This window comes from Chelmon rostratus, chromosome 12 (assembly GCF_017976325.1).
Source record: "Chelmon rostratus isolate fCheRos1 chromosome 12, fCheRos1.pri, whole genome shotgun sequence".
Lineage (NCBI taxonomy): Eukaryota > Metazoa > Chordata > Actinopteri > Chaetodontiformes > Chaetodontidae > Chelmon > Chelmon rostratus.
The window spans coordinates 9,944,114-9,964,904 of NC_055669.1; the positions used below are offsets into that span (position 1 = coordinate 9,944,114).

The 20,791-nt window shown below is 43.2% G+C and overlaps 1 pseudogene; it reads right to left on the bottom strand.

Moving 5' to 3' along the window:
* Window positions 1-197: 197 nt before the first annotated feature.
* Window positions 198-18,759, bottom strand: LOC121614865 (annotated as a pseudogene).
* Between the last annotated feature and the right edge of the window lie 2,032 nt (window positions 18,760-20,791).

The following is a 20,791-nucleotide window of genomic DNA, read 5'->3' on the forward strand; positions in this document are numbered from 1 at the left end:
AGTAGCTCTAAGCAGACAGTAATACAGACGCTGTAAACATCAGGTCCAGGTTCAGTGACTGTAAGGCCAGTATGAAGTACAACAGCAAAGCAGTAAAACTGGAGAGTAATGCAGGATGAATCCTCGTGTCTTTAGCCTGGTCCCACCCCGTCAGTGTGCATCCTCAGCTGTTTGGACAGATCGTTCACGGAGACGTGCTAACAAAGACCCTGGTCATAGGTCTTCACCAGACGTTTGATGTGGAAAAGTTTTTGTCGAAGTTCCTTGCACTGTTTCTTCTTTGCTTGATAGTCTGCCGTCTGGAAGAAAGAGGAATTTAAGCAAGCGGATATTAAACAGTCAACATCATCAGATGTTTCTCAGCAGTCGTAGCAAGATATGGCGCTACAGCCAGCAGCCTGCTAGCTTAGCTTAGCATAAAGACTGGAAACAGGCAGAAACAGCTAGCTTGGCTCTGTCCAAAATCGGCCTGCTAGCGTCTCTAAAGCCAAAGCTTTGTTTAGTCTGTACAAAAACGCAAGAGCAGAATGACAAGTTGTAGTTCACTGGAGGTCATGTGCCAAACGAGACTCTTGTTTCCCGCATAAGTTTTCCTTTTCCATTTCAGTGACAGTTTAAATTTGGTGAGGTTGCTAGGTAACAGCTGAGACTCCAGGAAGTGACTGCATCCGGAAATGCTAACTTTGGACACAGCCAGGCTAGCTGTTTCCCCTTGCTTCCAGTCTTTATGCTAAGCTACGCTAACCGGCTTCTGGCTATAGCTTCATATTTTACCGTACAGACACGAGAGAGGTATCTATCTTCTCTTTTAACTCTTGGCAAGAAAGCGAACAAGTCTATTTCCTGAATTTTCATTTTTTTAAACCTCCAATCTAATTCCACTCACCCTTTTCAGGTCTTTGAGTCTGTTATACTCGTCTGCCACACCCTGAAAATGGAAATACAAAGTCTCTCACTCAATTGTGATGATTTTGTAACATGAACAATATCAGAAAATCCTGAAATTGTAGCACAAAAGTGATATCTGGCTTGGTTGTGTCTTGTGTCTATGGCAGTCCAATAGACTCCTACAGAGGATGGACTAAACTGTTAGATATAATTAAAAGGCACAGCTACGGCTGTGTATTCTCCTGGCGGTCTGCCCTGAAATTTTCCACTCTGCGCTCCTCCCCCCTGTTGTTTCCTCTACCTGGTACTTCATGGAGCCCTCGTCCAAAGCGTCCAGTTCCCGGCTCAGCTTGTGCATCTGGTCGCTGATCTCATCCATTTCGGCACAGAGGCTCTTATAGCGGGCCAGATCCGAGTCAAACTCCTTCTTGTAGCGGCGGCGCTGCTCGTCTGAAATGATCTCTGGGTACAGCCTGGAGTGGGATATTTGCATAAAGACATAAAATGATTATTAAATTAAAACTATTACTGAGTCTGATGTGAAGGGAATGAACTTTTTTTTAATCAGTCTTCGTACTAGTATTCAATTAAAATCATTTTAGCAGTTGGTTGACTTGCCTTGAAGACAGTGGTGGTGCTGGCCAGTCTATGTGGTGTCACAGCATTTTCCTCTCAAATAAAATGAATACCGTGTTTTTCAGGGCAGTGCACACTGTGATTAATCAGGAAAAGTTAAGCCAGAAGGGAAAAAGGCTTCCTCTCCGATTGCTCTTAAATGTTTTAATTTGGGTACAACCACAGGCTTTTTAAATCTGTCACTGATGCTGATTTCTTGCTTTAAGATGCTGATAGCCCACATTTTTGCTGAAATTCAACATCTTCACATTTTAGCATTATATATATATATATATATATATATATATATATTAGAATAATTAAAACTTTTTATGTTTTTGCTCTTTTTCTGCTCTTCTTATGTGTTTTTTTGTTGTGCTTTAATATTTTATGGAAAAAAAACATTGTCTTTGCCTAAGTACTCTCTCAGATGACAAACACATCAAGACTGCAGTATCAAGTGGCAGCAGAGTGGTGGCCCACCTGTAGAGGTAGTCTGTGTGGTCCCGGTCCAGCTCATTGCCAGTGTCTCCAGTGGTGTAACCAGTTTCATTTTGGGACTCCATCATCTCCCGAGCAGCTGGCCTGGGCTCTGGCTTCCTCTGGTCTCTCTCTACGTGAGAAGGTAGGGGTTTCCTGAAGCTGTCCGTCTCGTCTGAGGAGCTGCTGGAGCACACGGTGACCCTGCTGTTCTGGTACAGAGGTTCAGCACCTCGACGGTTGCTGTTGGCAGCTGAGAAACTATGTAGAAGCAACACACAGGTATTAGATTTGTGCAAGTTTTTCAGCATATCTGCTTCATTTATTTAGTGGAAGCTACAGAGACGGGAAAGACGGGGGAGGGAGAGAGGGGCTGACATGCAGCAAAGGGCACGGGCTGGTAAGAACTTTGATTTTTCAATGCGTGTGTATTGTGTTGAGTTAAAATGATGCTGGAGGGGAGAGTTGTTGAAAAGTCTCCTTAAACTTGCTGTTACTCACACAAATTTCACTCTCATTCTGTCGCAGATATATGTAGTTTTGGAATGACTCAGACTTACTCATTTGGCACAGTGAGCCTCTAATGACGGGAGTGCCAGCAAGCTGCCCATAGAGTCCCATGTTAACTGACACACGGCCTTCAAACCAGAAGCAGGGGTTTGAGAGGTTCTAACTCAGCTTATTGCCCGTTAGAGAAAAAGGTTTAAGGTTCTCATCTTCAGTTCCCCCTCGTACATTTTGAAGGCAACATAAACATACTATATATCAGTGTCTTTAGTAAAGCTTTGTGCCACTCGTTGTGGAGTTTCAAAACACATTGCAATTTTTTGAACTGAGAGAGTATTTTCATTTCGAGTGCCACAAATATAATCACCTGTACTATTGTGTTCTATGGTGTTAGCCGGGTCTTTTTTTTTAACTGTAACACATTATTATTATTATTTTTAGTAATAGTAGTAGTAGTATTTTTTATTATTATTGGCACCACCAGATGACCAGTGCTCACCTGAGGACAAAAAACAATGTATACTAGTTACTACTATTTGCATGAATAAGAGAGGACACGTTAGCCATGTTAATCGTTTATGCATCTCACACACATTAGCCCAGAAAGAAGTATGAAGGACTAATCTGGCTGCTCTGTTCTGTGCAGTCTGAAGGTTGTTTAGACGACCGAGCAGTATTCCAGGTACGACAGAACGAGTGACCCAGCATCAGTCATAACAGAAGCTGGAACATATGCACAGCATTTCCTTCTTCCTGCCATCTTCCGCTATAAAAGAATACATCATCACGTTTGTTTCACTAGCCATAAGAACAAAAATGAGAAAAACAGATCACTATAATTAATACGATATGCACTGAGCACACTTAGTCTTTCTTTTTATTATTATTTATTCATCATCTGGAAAGCAGCCAAACGTTAGGCATCAATAAGTGTCCTCACAGGAAGTGAGATGTGTGCGCTGAAACGTGTTTTTCTGAGGCGTCCTGTTTTCTGAGCACAGACCATACTGTGGTGTTCATCAGCTGTGACCATCACTCACCTGTTGCTTTTATAATTTCCGTCACTGTGGATGCTGACTGTTCCGTTGCTGTAGGAGACCACGCTATTCTCCGCCCTCAGGTCAGGTGCCGCTCTCTCCGATACAACAACAGTTGGTGCCTGCTGGGTGCTGCGCACCTCTCCAACATGGTTCACCTAAGATAATATCAGGAGACTGAAATCACAATCCCTCCATTTAATGTCGAGGCTTCTTCCACCACAGTGCCGATAATTCGATTCTGTTCAGGTGGAGATGCATGAGACAGGAAATCAACTATAACAGAAAATACAGATGATGTCAAATGTATGTCTTTCAGTATTCTGAAGCATGGCAACATGTTTATCGTCACAATATATATGGGAACGTCCTCAGGAGGAATCAGATGCATTTTTTATGCTAGAAAGAAAAGAACCTTTTCTGCACTAAATCTGTCACATAAGCAGAAGTGCAGAGCTGGAGAGCTCTCTGCACTGCTCAGCACACTGTGTGCAAAAGACAGGCTGTGTCACAGCCAGACAGATAGACAGATACAAGGACAAACACACACACACACACACACTTACACACACACACACTTGGCCGTGGTGTAACACACTGCAGTAAAATGAAAAGACGCTCTAACATCCATCAGCCCCAGAGCGCAGGACAATCAGTGTCTCACCTCAAATCCTTTCTTTCAACAACTATCAGAACCAATTAATTGAAAAAAAACAATTTTCTGAACTGTGTCTGACATGAAATGCATGTTAACATTGGAGGAGTGTGTGTGTGCGTGTGTGTGTGTGTGCACGTTCATATCATCGTGAGCACACTGAGAAAGGTTGAGACAGGAGTGAAATCAGTGGAACAAACACTTCTGCTGTTCCATCTTTCTGAACTATCAGGTAAACATGCAGCAGAGCATCGGGGGTCTTTTCTATTTCAGCACAATGTGCTTATCAAACAGAACATCTGAACACCTACAGGACAAGGCAGCAATGTTACAGCCACAGCCACAGAAATGGGAAAAAAAAAAATCATTACCAAAAAAGAAACATGCATGATCAGAAGAAAATATCCTCAAATGATACCAAATACGAAAAAACTACATTATGTCTCATGTAATCCACTGTCTACTGTATGATGCATAATTAATGACTTCTAGTCTTTGGCCTATTTCTGGATCACAGTGTAGTCGTGCAGGATGAGGATCTAGTGAGCTGATGCGAATGTCTGGAAAAAGCAGCCCGTGAAACAGATCTCATGAGTGTGGAGTCGGAGGATGATCCTATACGTGGAAAAAACTGCAGGGAATCAGATCCACTGCAGCAGGAAGGTGCTGTGTGAAATCCCAGCGTTTTTTTAACTCCTGTGCTGTTCGGTCCAGTCAGTATCTACGAAACTGACACTTTCTGCTGAAGCTAGAATTCAATGAACTCAGATGACGAAATGTAGGAGTGCTCCAAAGATGTAGAGACAGAGATTTCAGTATCGATTCATTATTTTTAGGGCTGAAACTGCTGTTTATTTTTAATTATCGATTTATCTGCTGATTATTTTCTTAAATGTATCATTTATAGATCTGTAAAATATTGTGAAAAATGGCCATCACAATTTTCCAAAACAATTAGTCGCTTATTTAAAATAGTAGCTGATTATTTCAAATCTAGACCCCAAGGTGACATCTTGAGTGAAAAAGCAACAAATCCTCATTTAAAAAAAATGTAATTAACAATTGTTTGCTATATGCTATTTTGATTAACGAAAGATTAATCAATTATCTGACTTTTTTCTGTTCATCATCTATGTGAGTCATCATTTCTTTACAGACATGCAACATGAAATAAATCAACCCCTCCTCCACATATCTCTCTGTGAGTTTTTGCATCACCATCTTTAGATATTTATTCTAAACGCATCATGTTCAAAGTCTTCGCTCTGTTTCCCTCTTTGACTTTGGGGGAGTCGCCCGTGTAGATAAATATTAATTGGACTGTCCTGTTTGACACAATCGGCATCTAATTTTCAGCGTTTGCTCTAAATCGAGTCATCCTGTGTTCTTCTTCCTCAGTTATCGCTCTTTTTCGCCTCTGTTTAACAAAAATGTAGCACAAAACACGAGGAAATGACTTCTTTGCCAGGAGTCTAATCTGCAGCAGTGTGTAGCAGTCCCTTCGCTTACTGAATCATTTAGCGCCACCACACTCTGGAGGGATTCACACAGCAACACTGAGGCAACTCAACCCTTTTTATACATTATACATGCCACATACATTATATATGCCTCCCTGCAAGGCAAGCATCTTCACTGCAATACAAGAGTGGCCCAGAATAAGGTCTGCGTCTCTATGAAGCCACTCGCTACTCACTTTGCAGTGGTAGACAGTTTGCAGGCCGAGGCCTCGCTGGATAAACTGATTGAATATGTCTCTTCCCTTTCCATAATGAGTCACGGTGGACATGATGCATTCATAGTACACCGCTGCTCTAGTAGATTAATCACTGCTAAATGCCACACGAGGCTACCGCTGTGAAGTATAAACTGCACAGCTTCCACGGGGCTCCACAGCACCTGCTTAACACTGCCGCACTGATGGTCTGGGACTGTGGCTCTCAGCCTGATGCTACAATGTGAGACACACAAAATCATGTATATCGTTTCAGCATTTTCTCTAACAAATAAAACCGGGTACTTTGCCCTCTTCAACCCTCCAAAAGAAGGAAAATCACTCTTTGGCTGTTCCAACTTTGCAATAAGGCCACAACCTGAGGTGGGGTAGCACATTAACACTACTTTATTTTGAGGGGTCACAGGTCAAAAATGTTGGGTACCACCGGACTACGAGAGACAGAAAGTGAATAATTATTTATGTAATATAATATCATAAATGTTCCTCAGACGTGGCAAAGACATGAGCTGTGGTTTACAAACTGTATGTATGTGAGCTACAGCGCATAAACAAGAGCTTATCCAACCCACATCATGACCGCCGAATTAAAACTGCCAAACTGTTGCAGACAACGTTGACTTCAGACACATACATGTGCAATAATCCAAAATCTTCTGTTTGTAGTTTTTGTTTTAATTATACAGAGAATAGTGCAAGTAAAAAATAAGTAAATGAGTTTATTCATAAATGCATTGATTGAAACGCTGTTTCGTTGACACTGATTTGTTTTAAACCTGCATGGTTCTGTTTAAAGTTGCAGTTGTTTCACACAACACGGCTCCCAGTTCATCTTATGTTGAAGCTTGGTCAGGAGCCCTCGGCATTAAAGCACTGGGTGCCCCTTAAACGTCATTGTTCAAAGTGCAGGTGCTGTGCAAGTCCAATTCTTCGATAGAGCCTGTTCTCACTCCTGACGCGTCAATTCATGTAGTATAGAGAGCAAGAAAAGCCCACAATCAGAGGAGGTTGGTCACACAGTGAGGTATTCAAATGTTAAACGATCTGCCATCGTGACTGTGTGCTGGAAATGAACGTGTGATAATACCTGTTCAAACAAGCCGAAACTTAAACGTGGCTCTTAACCATGAGGTGAGTTACCTGAAAAGAACCTCATGACCTGTTTCCTTTCACAGAAAGGATCCTATAATGTTGCTTGTCACCCATCTTTATATGGTTGTGCTGCTTTTATCACTAGTCTGGTTAATGATCAGTCAGAGTGAAACCTGGGTGTGCCGAGTCAACAGCAGCCTCTGAGTCAACAGCAGCAAGTGACTGTCAGAGTCCTAGAAACCGAACAGTGACTGGGAAGAACTGGGAAACGTAACAATGTGTGTGTATATATATCAGCCCTGAGCTTTAAATGTGCAGCAAGTTAAAAAGAGCAAATATGTGAGGTCATTCTGGCTTATGTTCCTTTATCTGGCTGGAAAGAAAGCAGAAATAAACATAAACCACCAGCCCTTTGTGAATACTCACTCATTCACACAACACAAACACAGCCTTCATTCATTCCCTGTGACAATATCATTAAGCAATACATAATAAATCACGTCATCACTCACCCAGTCCTGGACGTCCTGCCCCTCTGACGGCCTGGCCAGCGGCTCGTCCCAGTAGATGTTGGCTTTGCCGTGGCGCCAAATCTTGCTGCGGGTCTTGTAGGCGTAGTAAGCAGACAGGGACAGGGCCAGCACCACCATCAGACCCAACACTAACGCAACCGCCTGAGGAGCGAGAGTGACTTATAGATCCGGACAGAATAAAACTGAATAGAAGAGAACGGGTTAAAATAGAATAATCCTTCTAACCTCCTCAGGGTCCATGTAGCAGTAGTGGTGCAGGTATTGATTGTACATGGGGAACCCCCCAGGAAAACCTGCCCCCACGCTTCCGCTGAGGCTGGGACTGCCCTGGATGTTCTGGCACATCATCAGCATGGGGTTGTACAGCATGCTCTGTGAGCTCTGAGACATCGGGTTCACCCCGATCACAAAGATGATGTCGATGATGCCCTTGAAGTCGAAGGAGAGGCGCGTTTAATCACAGTAATCGTTTAAATGCTTTCTTTCAAGTTCATACCTGACCTCACCAGGCAGTGTCAATATTTTTCCACCGTGATTAGTCTGTCAATCATGTCTGAACTCTAAATTACTTCCTGAATGTGACGTATTTCCTGTTGAAACAGGATATTGCGGTGGATCGTGACAGATCAAGCTTAAAGATGCACTCATCAGTATTTTCATTAACCCTGGATTTAATGACTATGTTTAATATGAAAGGGGTCGCTTGTAGTGTTGAGCCCGCAGAGAGCTGCAGCCCCTCAGCTCTACAGAGCTCTTAAGCACCTTTCAGGTCGCTATTGTGATTTTTTTAGGCGGCAACTTTACTGTTTTGTTTTTTTTCTTTAGCAACTTCGTGTCAGGAAAGCAAGCAGCTACCTGCAAAAACAAAGCTCTAAAGGCTGACTGTGCACCAGCAGACAGACACAGTTAAACACTAGCTGCTGAACATAGTGGAGCATTTAGCAAGTGAAGAGCCTGATATTAGCCGCTGAAGTTGCTGGAGACCAAAACAGAGCTAAAAGGAGAGTGAATAATGGATTTACAGTCACCAGGTGGTTGGAAACAAAACTCCAAATGAACGCTAATGCATCTTTGCATCTGCTGGATGAGCACATAAATACAATGCCAGAATCAAAATGACAAAATACAAGAAATTCTACAACTGAACCAAGAGACGTACATCATAGAGGGGGCAGAGATGAGACCCAATAGACCAGAATGCAACATGGCTACAAGATATGTGTTTTGAGTAAGTTACTGTGCTATCAGCACCACTGCTTCCACCTACATAACCCCACCCACCTGCAGCATGTTGCTCTGTGGTTGTATTTGGTGAGACTCACCTGAAGGACAGCTAAGATGATATCACAAATGAACACAGTGAGGTAGAACCTGCATCCCCGCATGATCCGTGACCGTGAGAAGCTCCCCACCAGGAACCCCAGCGACACCAGGAAGTTAATGGCCGCCATCGAAATCATGGCCGACTTGGCAGACAGCGGGGTCATGTAGGAGCTACCGTAGCCGTAGCTGCCTCCGTAATATCCCAACTCCGTCCCTGCGACGCCCCCTGCGGCCCCGGCACCGTAGCCCCCGTACCCAAATCCATTCATGTCCCACACCAAGGTCGAGGCCACGCAGGCGAAGATGAGGAAACACATGAGTACTGTAGCCCCTTGGAAGGTTTTGACGAAACCGGGAGGAGAAAACCAACGGTAGAAGAGTTGAGGCTTCTCCTCCGTGTAGTAGGAATCTGGAGGGACGTTATAGGTGTAGGGGACATACTGGCTCTGGGGGGAGTGAACGCTCCTCTGGGGGTAGAAGCCTTGGGAGGTGGTGCTGTAAGGTGGGCTGTACACAGGGGGGCTGTCGTAGTACCGAGGTTCATACATGGTTTAGAGGATGCAGTTTCACCTGGAAGAGGGACGAAAAATAAGATTAATTCCTTGTTACATGTTGCAGTATGTGTCAGCGCTACATATATATATATATATATATAATGCACCCTTTGCTGCACAGCCTGCACCTGTCTACCCTTCGTTCACCTCAGCCCATCCCTGAACCTTCTCTCCAGCGTCTCTGACCCGCACTTCACCGCTCCAGAGGAACTCAACCCAACAGGCTTCAATAATTCACACAGACAGCAGATAAGAGGCGAGCCGGGGCGGCCGTGCAGAGGGGGGAGAACCACAGGCGGCCTCCTTCCCACTGCTGCACCGACTGTGTCTTACCTGTGTGCATCTGCTGAGTGTCAGCCGGCTGAGAGGGACGTGGAGGCTTTAAGGCCAGTCAGGCGCAGCAGAGGAGTTTGGGTCTAACTTTTATCTCAGAAAGCAAGAAAACACAACAATATTAACTTCATAATTAAAAGAATGCATTCATGCCGTTACATCAGCACACACAAATTAAATATTCAACTCTGCACTTTCCATTACATGCGTTAAGATCTGATCACTTTGGTTGGAATTGCTCAAAAAGAAGTCATCACCAAATGTTTTAAGTCCATTATTGATGCCTAGAATTCTTCTTTAAGCGCTCAACAGGTCAGATCATTGGACAAATGCAGGAAATGTTCCGTTAAACCTTCTGTTAGCACTGAAACGGTCAATTAGGAGCACACCACACAACTTACCCACAAACTAGAGAAAACGTCCTTCAGCTTTGCACCCATCCATCCAGGTGAGACTGCTTTCCTTCAGCACAGAGTCCGCCTCATGCCTCACGGGCGACCGAAAACATCGTCGTTTCCCATTACGGCGTCTTTTCCCAACAGAAAAGCCCGATAGGGAGTTAGTGAAAGCTGCGGAGCCGCGGTGAGTCCTGCAGGGGCACAGTTCACCCCCCCCCCCGCTCACCTGACGCCTCCCACGTGCTCTCTGACTGACACTTACAGGCTGCGTTCATTCAACTTTAATGTCTGCATATGAGGAACACGCACAGTGCAGTTCATGTTTTCACCATGACATTATTGTAAATGATGACTTATAGCTTCATTGTAAATAATAATAATAATAATTTTCTTATTCATTATTATCATCGTTGTACGCACATTATGTAGGTTTTCAAACAGTGAACTGCCTCTGCATTACAGGCAGTCAGAACTGAAACAATTAGTTGATTAATTAATCAGTGAATCTAGAGAAAAAATGACTATTCAGTTGTAAGCAATTATTAATAATAATAATGCAGTTCCAGTTTCTCAATGGTGAGGATTTTTTCCCCCTTGTCTCGTGTAAAAGTTGACAGAAATATCCTCTTCTGTTATGAAGTCTTTTTTTTTTCAGACAGTGTTTTCTGACATCTCATATACCAAACAATCATCTAAGAAAATTATTTGCGGTAATTACCTTTAGGTGCAGTGCTAATGCAACACTGAGAGCAGGCCAGCATGTATCTACTCCAACATGCAGGTTAAAGCAGGAAAGCATCACAGAGGTTACAGCTGGCTTTCTCTGAGACACTGAACAGTGTAGCTGTGGCTTCACCGTCCTCCACCTCCCTGCAGCAAACATCGCTGTCTGTAATACTGCTGTCCCAAAACATCCAAATGACCAAAACACTGTGATAATGTGATCTGGATAGAAAGTGATGTAAGTGAGGCGGCGGTCACGACAAGTCCATGAACACCACTAATGATAACACACGCACATGTGATTTTATAGCCGGAGGGACACAGCAAACACAGTTAGGGAAGGCGAGGTTGGCCTAATAGCACTTGACTCTATAAGATAAACAAGGTGGATTGTTATTATGTCGCCACAATAACAAATCCTGGCCGGGAATGTGTCAGATAAAACAGCTCTGTTGTTCAGGAACAAAAATCATTCCTCTGCAGTTAAAGTTACTGATTATACTAAACCGTGTTTTAAACAAGCAATAAAAGATTCATTTTGAAGTTCGGTGGTTTCCTGAAAGGGTGAATTGTGTCACTTAACAACCTGTTTTGGATAACATGGCCTGTTGGACACCAACCGCTGCCTAAAATATACACCCAGAGGGCCAACACAGTGTCCAACAGCCAAACCCAAACAGTGGTTAAAACACAACATTGGTGTTTTTCTGTCAGCCAAATTGCTTTCTGGTGGTTTGCAGTAACCAGTGGAACCAGGCTAAAAAGTCAAAGGTTCGATAACAAACATTTGTACTGCATGCTGACTGAGCTTATTGAGTTTTTTTATTAACAGAAACAATTTAAAGATTCAATAATCACTCTTTTTTCTGAACCCACAATTTTTATCCACCTGATGTTCGAGGAGAGATTTTTTTTCCTCTGAAGCCTAAAGAATAGAGGCCAGTGAACTCATGGATTACCTCAGAGCAAAACAAAGTAGTTCATCAGTTCACTGTCAACACAGGGCTATAAATAAATGGTAAAGGAAGCAGAAAATAGCAGCGCACATAAAAAACAGCATACAATGCACGTATGTAAAAAAACAACTTTATCATACAAACTGTCACAGATGCTTTTTGTGAAAATTGTAAAAATCACTGGCAGAACTTTCATTTAAAACATACGCTGAATCCATATGTTGTTGCATGACATGGAAAAAATACAAAAGGAGTGTACATTCAGCCAGAGACATGTCCAATAATCTATTTAGTTAATCCAGAATAAAAACTATTCTTTTCAGTCAAAATTCAGATTATTCAATGCGATCCTTAAACTGGTGCAACAAAAGGAAAAAAAGGTGATTTGTCTTGTCTGTTCATCAGGTGCTGCAGACATTTCTCTCTGGTCTTCGTCATGTGTGAACACTTGCCATGTTTTCCTGGTCGAAAATGCGGATCCTGTTTTTGATGTGGCTTAATTTAGCTTTCAGGTAGTCACAGCGCTCCTTCTTCTCCAGGAAGGCCGGGTCCTGTGAACACGTACACACATACAGTAATCTATCGATTAACAGCTGCTAACACTCGATTCATTCTGTAACGTAGCTGCGTTACATGAGAACGTCCAGAGCGACCCACGTTTCATGCTGGAAGCATTTTATTTGCATCAGCGGACACGGCAGTAGTAATTCTAACAGCAGTCTGGGTTAAATCCTAGAGATGCTGAATTATTTCTCAGCTGTTTCAAAGTGAATCACTCACGGTCTTTTTCTCCTGATACTTCGTCAAAATGCTTTGAATCCTCTGCCGATCCTAAAAGATTAATACAATGATGATCAAATGGTTTGTCTAGAATATGACATAAAACACTCATACAGCAGTGGGCATCACAACGGCATCATGTAGAAAGAGTTGCATCTAAAATGTCTGTACAATAAGGTGGACAAATTATAAACTCAGAGTTGTTGCAAGTCCATCTCACCTCTTGGCTTTTCCCATCTCTGAGCAGTCGAGCCATGGTGGCGTCCAGCTCTCTGAACTTGTTGAGGGTGGTGATGATGTCTCTGTGAAGGTCCTTGTACTCTTGATACTGGTCATTGAAAACAGCTTTGTACTTTTCCCTTTCTTCCACACAGCTGATCTGTGGATACTTTCTGCGAGGAAGATTTTAGAGGGGAATTAATAAAATTTTTAGAATTTTGTGTTTTTGTGTCAGATGGAGTGATCACAGTATGTACGTGACAAATGTAGATTAAGATATTTTTGTGGATAAAAAAGTCAGAATATTTCTATAAACCTGAACTTGGATAGCTTAAATGTGCACTCACATGATGTAGTCTGCGATGATGTGTACTTTGGGGGTGTATTCAGACGCCGTGGCTCTGTGCAGACTGACTGAGTTCTTCTGGTCCTTGGGGGCGAGCGCGTACTGGCCGTTATGACCTTTATCTATTTCATCCTTGAATGATATGCGCTTTGTTTTCTGAGAGGTTAGCGGGACGGACTGGTGAAACTCCTCCTGGGGCTAAAGGTAGAACACAAGTTTTATGCAGAAAATGCGAACAAACAGATGAAATGAGCTAATGACTATACACCACTATGTGTCATTGTTACTGTACAAGATGCTCTCTAAGAAGCCTCGGAGCAAAATTAAGGTTAAGCTTCGTGTCAGAGGAGTTTTAAAAAAAGACAGCCTCGGGGTAAACTGCCCCATTCTCGAGCTCAGCCTCTGCAGCTGCACTCCCTCGGCTGGGAGATGGAATTATCATGTTCACTCCTGGCTTCTCACCCTTTCTTATTTGACATCAAATACATTAGCTGACTATGCTGTTTCTCAGCCGTAGGTGGTGGCTGTGAAGCTCGATAACATGGATTCTATTTGAAAATAGTAATAAGCTTGGTAGCTGTTGAAGGCAGCAATCATGAGGAGCACAACAACAATACCATGTCTGTTTTTAATGCGCCCATTCCAGTACACTGTACTGAGCATGGACACGGACACAGCTAGTGTTTGTACATTTCCATCAACATCTGCACGGATTTGTATTATCAGATATTAGCATGTGCGTTTGTGCTGTTTAGCAGCTGGCACAACAATAAGTAGACTTCTGTTTAATGCTTTGAAAAATGTTTTTGACGTGTACTGGACTGTGTAATGGGCATTTTGTGTGGATAAAATGCCAACGGCCTCAGGCCATATAGTCCACATTTGTTAGCGACTTGTTTGCAGCCATGCTAGTGGCTCCACGTTGGCCGTTCAGTATGTCTGGACTGAAATAGCTCAACAACATGCTAACATGCTAAACTAAGATTAATAGTGACTGTGGGCATGTTAGCTTAATGACGTTATCCTGGCTGTAAACTGGTGACCTGCTACTGTGCAAATGTCATGGCTATAACATGACTATACCATTACTGACTATTATTATTTATCCGAGTGGTGTATAATATATCTGGTGCTGCCCACTCAGAAGTAAACTTCTCTGTTTAGACTCAGGTGACAGCAGGCTTACCTGCATTTACAGGTACAACTTTGTTCCTCATTATCTGTGCAACACCATTGACATATTTAATGCCTTGTCTGCTTGGTGGTTTTAGCCATAAAGATTTCTCTAATTTGACGCATTAAGAAAGCATCACACACATGCGAGCAAAAAAACCCGTCTACTTCACCTCTAACATTTATACAAGGAGGACTACATGGTCAACAAAGTCAAGAAAAACACAGTTTACAGCTGTGGGACAAATTCTGGGTGACTGCCATGGCATCCGCCAGCAGAAAAATGCTGACATATCAATACTGACATAACGGCATGCTCACTGCACATTGTCTTGACTGACTTTAAATTTCACTGGATTTGAACTGCTACTGTTGTTTTGGAGCTGTTGGCAGCTCATTTGCGATCAGTATTGGTGTCCCTCACTGTTGCCACCAGTAAATATGGTGTTTGATTTGTCACATATACTCAAAATGAGCCCAAAGGGGAGAGTGATGTGAAAAATGCATTAAGACAGCCTCTTGTTTCACACCTTAGAGAAGAGTGTGACAGACAAAGGTAGAAGGAGTCACATGAGGAAGTAGGCAGAGCGTGGCTAAGCTCAAAACCTGTGACAGAGAAAGCTTTGAAGGGCTTCTGTATAGATTTTATAAGTTGAATTTATCCCAAATTCTATACTGAATCCACAAGGAGCACTTCCCATATCCAGCTCAATGCAACTCTTGAAAAAGCCACTTTATTCTTTTTCTGAAAATTATTTCCCTCCTACTTTAAATTTAGGAGCGCGTGTCTTTCACCTACAATTTTTATAGCATTGCTGTACTGTACCTTGTTCTCAAAGTACTTCCTGTGCCTGCGTGCTTCCTCATGCCTCCACATCTTCAGACACACCAGGAAGCTTCCCAGATACAGTGTCATGTTGATGAAGATGAAAGCAGTTCCTGCCATCTGGCCCCCATCTACCCGACACAGATTGGCCATGATGGGGTTCACGCCTATTGTTGAGAAGCACAGTCCCCCACGGTTCAAGTCGTTCAGGTAGACAATACCTGCGGCCATGTAGAGCAGGAACATGGCCAAGTTGATGAAGGCCTCCGTCAGAGGCCACCAGGGGGCGTCGAGGAGGATGGTGCGATAATACATGGTCATTCCCATCACCAAGAGAGTGAAGGTTAAAATCCAGGTGACTCCGACTGCTGCCAGTATAAAGGGAGTCATAGGGCCTCTGTAGCTGTACCCAGATATGCCTAGCCCATTGTTATATGCATTATTATAGAGACCGTAGCTGTTGGACCACTCACTGTCTCTCTGGATGTAGGCAATGACACAGGCCAAGACCATACCCCCAAATAGGAGCTGAAGTCCGGCAAGAAGTCTGAGCAGGCCTGGCCAGGATTTCAGATAAGAGTACTTCTGGTTATAGACCTCCAGCTTCACAGCGTAGTATTCTGCGGGGTGGATGCTCGTCAGCAGAGATTCCTCGTGTGCGGTCCCACTGAACAGATCATCAGAGGGGCTCTCCCTTAACAGAGGCATATGGGAGTTCTGGCTGGAGTTGCCCAGTGATTCAACCCACTTGCGCTCTGCCAGGGGACTTACAGGAGGGCTCACCCTGGTCCCATTAGGAAGGATCTGGATGCTACTGGCGCAGGCGTCAGAGTCATTATAACTGTCACTGTCCCCTGTCCGTTTATGGATGATACCCCCCCATGACTGAGGGATGAGGGATTTCAGCCTGTCCTTCATGGTCCCCTTTTTGTCATTGTTCTCCTTCTCTGTGTATGGTGGAGTACTGGATGTGTGGCCTGTGGAGCTAGTATCACCATCATCTGTGATATTATCAGGTGTGGGTGTGTGAGTAACCCACACAGGCACCGGCGGATCACGAATGGAGTTCCTCTCACTTGAGGAGGACCCAACCACGCCGTCAGGCTCTTGTCCCTTGAATTTCCTGCTCCAGCTTTTCATGCTGCTGGCTGATGTCGGTGATTCATTGAGAAAGAAGTAATCACACAATCCTTATCAGGCATGAGAGTGAGAAACTGTGGAGGACAAAAAGCTAAATTAATAGTTATGTACAGCATGAAAGCATAAATACAATAATTATATGCTTTAAAATAGCAATAATATTGTAGCTCTGATGATCCTAACAAGACTAAAGTGTTTGAATATGGTTCACATATTGACAGGATTGTCAAAGCCAGATGTACGATAAGAAAAAGACAACATGAAATTATGTAAACAGTTTAAATTTAACATTTTTAAAGGCCTGTGTGTTTGCATGTTGCAGTTCCTGATGTAGAAATCATATATATAAATCATATATTCTTCACATTTTGAATGCAGGGCTTATTTTTTCTTAGATGTGTTTTTTTGTGTCATTCTAGGCTGCTGATGAAATCCCTTTATTTCTGAATGATATGAAAAACAATTCACGAACACTTTATTTGCCATTAAATGTGATCTCTCTCTGGATCTTTGCCGCTAACCCAAGCTAGCAGGTGAAAGTAGTAGCAGCCTGAGTTAGAAATGATTAACATTTGTTTGCGCCATTGCTTCCCTTGACCTGGGACACTCCGTGTATGTTGACATATCTGAGAGGCTGCTTCATGTAGTCATCTGAAATAAAAATATTGATAATAGCAACTTTAAATTTGAATGAGTTGTATAATCCATCACATTAAACATAAAGGCTCCTTTGTTTGAATGGTGTGCTAATAGATTTTCATACTAAACAGAAATGAAGCGCCTGCATTTCTAAACACACCCACATTGTTTGCAAAATGTGATGTGAAGTATAGAGTTAGTGATTTGTGGCAGCATCAGAAATGCGCCAGACAACAACTCAGAGGGACCACAACATGACTGCAGAGTAGGTCGCGCTCCACTAATAACAGAGGAGTTGAGCTGTGACTCACAGCAACCTTAATACCCAGCAACAGTCATGAAGCTGTCACACAACATCAAGTAAGAACTCATTACTAACAGAGCATATTTGATTTTAAAACAGTAAATGAAACCCCAGCTTTTCTTACCGGTTTGACCCCGGCTTGTCTCTCCGGTCAGGGCGGCTGCCTGTCAGGAAGCAGGAACTGATACCTGCTGTAAAATGGCCACCGCGTCCACCAGGCCCTCGCCGCTCACCCTCCTCGCTCTCTCGGGTGACTCACTCCCTGCGTTGGATGCTCAGTTGCACACACACACAGGGCGATTGGCCAATGTGTGTGGAGCGCTGAGGGGGGGAGGGAAAGCTTAAACATTAAACCTGAGCCGCTCCTGTGCTGGCGCTGACTGGCACTGCTGGGTTAATCTGTGGGGGAGAGAGAGAGAGTGGCTCAAACTGCATTAATAAAACTGAGGTGAGGAGGTGGTGAGCTAACCTGAAATGATGCATGTGACCCACAACAGGTGCTTAAAAGGGCCTGAGTGGCAATTCAGGCTGCTTGGAGTTCATATTTCCAGCCCTTTATTATAAGTGAAGGGTAAAAAGTTGATAAACCTCTCATTAATGCTACCGCAGGGGCTCCTGGGTGCATACACAAGTATTGTCTAGTAACACTTAAAGTATTCAGGATATCACTTGAAGCTATCAGAAACAGTGGCTTTTCCACGAGATTACACTTATTTTTAGAGACAAGCGTGTGTTTGATATCAGCCCTACAATATCAATTACATCTCGTATCTAAGATCTGTGAAATACTGCTTTATCATCCCTTCATTTATGAATAATTCATCCTCGTCTCAGCTGTGTCGTATTGTGTTGTTGGCACTGAGGGAGCGTTTGGCACTAGAGGGCAGCAAGATCCTGCGCTTCTCACGTTGCTCGCCGTCTCTGCCTCTCCAAAGAGACGTTTGTTCTGTCTCTTCATCACATTTACTGCCTCTCTCTCGCCCCACTTACCTTTTCTCTGCTTCGTTTTGAGGTTTCCAAACGTGGCTGCTGCTGTGAACGCCAGCCAGCGTGGAGCTGGATTCATAAAATGCATTCTGGTGTTGAGATAATATAATGTTTTGAAGGAGCAACGTGCAGGTTGTTGTTTTAATAGAAGCAGTATCCAGTCTGTTTTACTGCAGCAGTGACTCTGTGCTGCTTTTTCTCTCCAGTAAGGTTTATCCTCCATATCTGACTCCAGGAATCATTGTGTAATGTGACGTCACTCTGTGCCAGAGCAGAGCTGATTTTCATGTAGAGAAAGCTCAAGGCAAGGACATCTGTAGTGACCCCCCCCGCCCCCCCACCCGACACACATACACACACACACACACACACACACACCCCGACGCACACACGCACATACACACTGCAGTACTCACAGCCAATGCAGTACAGTAAACACATAATGCAACCCACTTTCTCAAGTACTGACTCCCACCAGTGGCCCTGGCCCGGGGCTACCTCATCTGCTGGTGCCATGCATGTCCTCTACGAGCAGGTGCCTGCTCAGCTGCACATAATATGCAGAACAATGCAAGAGTCGTGTATGGAGAGTGTTCAGATTATATAGAAAGCAAAGGATTAACGTGCAAAATAGTTATAATATATAAGAGCATACATACAGGTCTCACTGTCCTGTGTAGCACGTATATGTTGAATATTTGAAATAAATTGTGAATCAAATCTTTACATTGATGTGAAAAGTCTCCTCTTCCCTCAAATAAATGTAGAACAGATGAAGTGATGCTGATCTTATTTCTACGCCTGTTAAGATGGATGTGGCTTTGTCTAAAGGTTAAACAAGTCTCGAGTCGAGCCATGCTAGCGGCTCAGTGAGGCTGTAATTAGACACAATGGCGCTTTAAGCTACATGCTAACACATGATAGTTTAGCATGTTAGCATTCTGATATCTGACGACAGCTGAGGATGATGGGAATGTCATTAGTTTTGCAGGTATTGGTCATGAACCAAAGTGTTGGACAAATAAATAGAATAACCTAAACTACCTGTCTCCTGTGTGCAACTATATTTAATATGAGAAATATGAGGACATCGTCAATCCTCTCATCTAACTGAAAGCAAAAAAATAAAAACAACAACAACAAAGTTCATTTCCCAAAATGTGTAACACTGAAGTTCAACCTTTCAGTCCAGAGGAGATCTTTATGAGGAGTTTCAACAACAGACAAGGAGGCTTTTTTATTTTCCTTTACCTGCTATTACCACACAAGAATCCTTCATTAAAGCTATTCTAATTTGTTGTGACTGATTCATTTCTAAACAGCACTTTTATTTCCTTTGCTGAATTTGGGGAAACACCACACAATAACTATAGCCTTGTCTCTCTTCTTTTTTTTTTTTTTTTTTTTTTGTCTATTTGCGTTTAATTTCATTGGATCATTCTATTTGAATTGACTTTAGGTTCATTTTAGTGTTTTTAAATGTTGCTCCAATGCCTTTCTTTGCCTTTATGTAAAGCACATTGAATTGCCTTTGTGCTCAAAAGGTGCTATACAAATAAACTTGCCTTGACTTGCCTGTTATGTAATTTTTCCCTTGACTCCATGCATTTCTGACATTGCACAAAGCCTTTACAGTGTTTTGCTTTTGCTAAACCTGTATGTGGTGTGGTGGCGAGAAATCTCTCATGCTCCTTTTAAAGGTATCAAAGTTATCCATCAGTAGCCTGAGCGCCTCCTTAAATGTGTTGGATGTTCAGGCGTTAACAGTTGAGGCTGTGATCAGTAATGTCCGTCTTCAGTACAAGTATTAGTGGCTGCATAGAGAAATCCATGGTATTTGATGCGAGACGTGATCATGGATCAGAGTTTCTAGCCTTGGCTGAAATGATTCTGTCAAGTGAAGGATGCATATATACATTATGAGTGTGTGTCTGAATGTACACATGCACACACACACACACACACACTGTAGATGCATGTACACGTTCATGCTTGAAGTCCTGACGCATGGCTTGAGGGCCCTGAAAAGAGCTCCTTTCTTCCTCCACAGCTAAACGAAGCAGGGAAGCTACGGCAGCCTCCAAACAGACAAGCTGGTTTGTATCAGTTCAGCCTTCCTCGGATCTCTCAGAGAGAGAAACGAGCAACAGAGGAGGAGACACAGATGGAAAGAGATAGAAAGAGAGACATAATTGATGCCGAAATAAATGACACTCAAAAAAATATTCGGTGGAATGAAAAGGCCCTTCACACCCACTCTCCACCATTACAGCATTATGCATTAAAAAGGCCAAAAACCAAGATCAATACTCCTATTCTCTCTGATTTGCCCAAGTGTATGCCAAACCACGTTAGCTGAAAGTGATAGGGAGGGCATTAAGCATAATGCAGCTGCTAGCTATTAGCTCCCAGGGCAGACAGGGAGAAAAGTGGGGCCTGTAATAAATTCAATAAATGACTTCCTCTGCCTGCCACAAGCTGTCCCCGAAGGACCTTTTCACACCCTGGGATGATCCTCAGCACCCTGCAAGCTGATTCCTCCCCCCAT